The sequence below is a fragment of the Fukomys damarensis genome, unplaced genomic scaffold (assembly GCF_012274545.1).
Source record: "Fukomys damarensis isolate Sample0158 unplaced genomic scaffold, DMR_v1.0_HiC HiC_scaffold_37, whole genome shotgun sequence".
Taxonomy (NCBI): Eukaryota; Metazoa; Chordata; class Mammalia; order Rodentia; family Bathyergidae; genus Fukomys; species Fukomys damarensis.
The window spans coordinates 7,758,151-7,762,181 of record NW_022900949.1 but is presented as its reverse complement, the minus strand read 5'-3'; the positions used below and the strand labels follow the sequence as shown (position 1 = coordinate 7,762,181).

Below are 4,031 nucleotides of genomic sequence, written 5' to 3'. Positions count from 1 at the left end.
GGCCGGCGGCCAGGCTCCGCGACCCCAGGCGGCCGGCGGGAATGTAAACCAAAGGCGGCCGGGGCCCCGGAGGGGGTGCGCGGCAGTTATTAAACGCCGACTGCATGCGGCGAGCTCCTCGCTGTAACCTGTCTTCGTGGGAGGGGCTCCCCGGAGGGGGCGCTGTGGGAAGGGAATAGGTGGGGGATCGCCTGGGGGTGGCCCTGCGCGTTGCTGCCCACTCTAGAGCCCTGGTTTATCCCTCTGGAGGGGAAACAGGCTCGGAGACGGACAAGGCGTCATTCAAGGGCATAAGTAGGGCAAAGTCAGCCCAGGTTCCGCCCGCCCCTGTCCTCTACCGCCACCTGCCGGAAGCCCTCCCGGCCTCCTCCACTTGCGGGTTACACCAGCTGGTTTGGGCCTCTGGGCCTTTGCACCGTTCCGCCCTCCTTTCCTGCCCCAGACACTTTGCTCAGGTGCCTGGCCAACTCCCACCCTTGTTCAAGTCTGGACTCTACCACGAACTTCTTAGGAAAACGCTCCCGGACCCTGGGAGGGGGTGGCTCCCCTTTTGCCCTGGCACAGAGCCCGCCCCATCCCTGGCAGTACCTCAGCGGCGTGTTCCATGGCTTCTGGATGAATCATTTCAGTGTTACTAATGATCATTAAGCATGGGGTGCTCAAAGGTAGGGGCCCCACTGTTTGCAGCGCCCCGCACCCCACTTGTCACCAAAGAGACCCAGAGGGCTGCGGCTGACTCCCCCGTGCCCGCAGGCCAAGGATGCAGCGCTGGAAGGCGGCGGCCCTGGCTTCCGTACTCTGTAGCTCTGTGCTGTCCATCTGGTTTTTTTTTTGCGCCGCCCCCCGCGCACCCTGGACGCCCGCATCGCCCGCCTGGCCCAGTGTAAGCGTGCCCTGCCCTGGGGTGGCCATCGCAGGGGATTCTCAAGCTTTGGCTTTTAGACTCCACAGGGGGAGGTGGGTGTAAATCCCCCCGCGGGATTGGCAGGGGAGGTTGGTTGGCTGCTGGCGAAGGGGTCCCTCAGCTTGGCTGTCACAAGGAATTAAGGGGCCATGGGGGCCAGATGGAGATTAGACCTGGCGATCAGCCCGGCCCTGCAGCACAGTGGGGGAACAGAGAGAGGGAGGCAGATCTCAGGGTGACCTGCCCGGGTGTCAGGGACCAAGGGGAGGGAGACAGAGGGGAGATCTGGGGATGGGCAGAGGGACCCAAGTTGGGGAGATGTACAGAGAGAGACCCCCAGTCCTGGGTAAGAGCTGTCAAACGCTCACCTCAGGGCACAGCCTTTTCCCAACTCCTCACTCAGCCCTGGTGCCCGGCCGGCCGCAGGCTGTGTGGGCCCTGACCCCATGTGCACGTGTCCACGCGGGTGGCGGGCACAGAGGCAGGTGAGGCACGTGGGGGTGTGGGCGAGGGCACGTCTCCGCTCGCTCTCCTGCTGGGGCCCACACAATCCTCCTTTCTTGTCTTCACAATGGACAAGTGTGGCCTCGGGCACGAGTTCTACTCCCTACATCCTGAGGCCCCACCCTCCTGTGAACGGCGGCGACATCATTCTGAGGACACTGGGTCCCCAGACCTAAGCCAGCCTGCAGGACCAGGACCTGAGGGCAAGGCAGGAGCCCAGGGCAGGTGCCTGCCTCTCTCGTGTCCTGCTCCTGGACCCTGCCTATGGGGGAATGCAGTGGCTGCTGGTCCCCCCAGATCCTGGAGGCCCCGCCCTGAGCACAGAAGAGGGTTGTTTTTCTTCTCGTCCTTTTCCCTCCCCCCTTCTTCATACTGGGGATGGAATACAGGGCCTTTGCAGTGAGCCACATACATCCCTGGCCCTTTTGAGTCAAACTTGGGAAATTGCACTTGTGAGGCAGGTGGTGGAATCACTGAGCTAAATCCCTGGCCCTAAATTTTTTATTTTTTGAGACAGGATCTCACTGAGTTGCTCTGTCTGGGCTCAAACTTGCACCCTTCTGCCTCAACCTCCTAAGTACCCAGCGATAGGAGTGCATCTTTATGCGAGGCTGGACAAAAAGTCTAGGGTGGTGGATGGGGGTGGATCTGTTTTTCCAGACCCCTTGTAAATACCCAACCCTGCTGGACAAAGACAGGGACAGACAGATTATCTGTTGCTCCAGTGAAATTCAAGTTTAACTCCACCAGTGTGTTATCTGACAACCCCTAGATCACCTTTGGGGAGGAAACATGGTAAAATTCTTTTTCCATCCTGCAGGAAAATTCAGGGTCCATCCCCAGGTTTTGTTTTTGTTTTTGTTTTTTTGGAGACAGGTTCTCACTATGTAGTTCAGACTGGCCTGGAACTCACAGGGATCCCCCTGCCTCAGCTTCCAAGTACTGAGATTTTAGGTGTGTGCCACCACTCCCCAGACTTTTTTATATTTTTTTATCTTGGGGCAGAGTCTCACTAAGTTGCCCAGCTTCATGGTGGAATTTTAAGCCCCAGAAATGAGCTGGGCTTGCATCTAACCCCACAGCACGGTTCCGCTCACCCGTGTCCCATTCCTGGGCTGAAGGAACACAGAATCTGGCTCCCTAGGTGTCCCCAAATGCCCACCTTTTCAGTTCAGTCTGAGACAGGGAAACTGAAGCAGAGAGCAGGGGCCTGGCAGGGATAAAAGTGGCAAAGCCAGGCTCAGAGCTGGGGTTTGTGTGGTGTCTGAGACACCCCCAGTGGAAAAAGCCTCACCCCCAGGGCAACGAAAGTCCCTCCTCCTCAGGCCTCCCAGAAAGCTCCTTCTCTCCCCCTGCCAGGTGTGTGGGCCTCTCCTGTCAGGCAGGCACTCCATTCACAACCTCCTCCTGAAGCCCTGTGCCTGGCCGCCACCTCCCTTCCTCCATGGGCACTGCCAGTGTTTGTCCTGCTCTCTGAGTGGCACTGCTGGACAGGGCCAGCTGTCCAGGGGAGCTGGGAATCTGACCTGAGTCCAAAGTTGGGCAAACAAGGGAGGCAGAGAGGATGTTGTTTTTTGTCTCCCTCTCTCTTGTCCACATCTCCACCCTCCCTACCTCTCACACAGTAAGAGGGGTGGACCGGACAGTGCCTGCAGCCACCCACAGGATGGGGTCCCACACGGGCTTTGCGAATGGTAGTCCTTAGTGCTGAGAAGCCCGAAATGCTCTCTCCTTCGTTCTCCACCCTGTACTGAGGGCTGCTCCCAGGGCTTCCGCACTGAGCCAGGTCTCCAGCCTTGTTTTCTTTAGTTTTGGATTTTTTTTTTTTTTTTTGAGACAGGGTCTCACTGTGTACTTGAGACTGACCTGGAACTCACTATGTAGCCCAGGCTGGTCTTGAACTCACAGCGATCCTCCTGCCTCAGCCTCCCATTGCTGGGATGACAGGCGTGCGCCACCATACATGGCTAGGATTTTTTTTTTTTTTTTTAGTGAATCTTGCTTCTTGCTTAATTGCCCGTGTTGGGTAGAAATTTCCGATCCTCCTGCCTCAGCCTCCCAGAATGCTGGGATGGTAGGTGTGTGCACCACCACACCTTCAGTTTCTTAGATGGAGAAATAGATCTGCAGCTAGAAGAAAGGAGGTTGTTTGGGAAGAGTCCTGAGGCTCAAAGACTGAATATGGGGGTTTTGGGTAGGGACCCATAACAGCTCAGCTAAAGGATGAGGACCGGAAGGCTCGGGGCTCAGGGAGGAGGCGAGCACTGCCCGTAGTGGGTGTCAGTGCCCCTGTGCAGTCCAGCACGAGGACAGGGGCCACCGAATTGTGAGAGCAGATGGGGCGGGGAGATGCGCAGTGGGGTGGGGGCTGAACCCTGTTCAGTTCAACTCAAGGTGTGGAGGCGAGGTGGGGTCACCCAGAAAACACAAGCGCAGGATGCACAGAGGGGTGCTGGTGGTGCTGGGGTCCGACCGTGCCCCTGAATTCTACCCGTGAAGGTGCATACTCAGCTCAGCCAGAGGATGGGGAAGGTGGAGCGGGGCGTGGGACGGAGCAAGGGCTGCGCGCACCCACTGACGCCCCTCCTCTCCCCCTCCGCAGACCGAGCGCTGCTGCAGGGCG

General features: G+C 58.4%; 1 long non-coding RNA gene across 1 annotated transcript in view; it reads right to left on the bottom strand.

The window, feature by feature from the left end:
• The window catches only part of LOC104869524, a 2,734-nt gene extending 1,292 nt beyond the window's left edge, over positions 1–1,442 (bottom strand). The window contains exon 1 of the long non-coding RNA XR_782353.2: positions 1,273–1,442. This is a non-coding gene — a long non-coding RNA (uncharacterized LOC104869524). The remainder of the gene's footprint in view (positions 1–1,272) is intronic.
• Between the last annotated feature and the right edge of the window lie 2,589 nt (positions 1,443–4,031).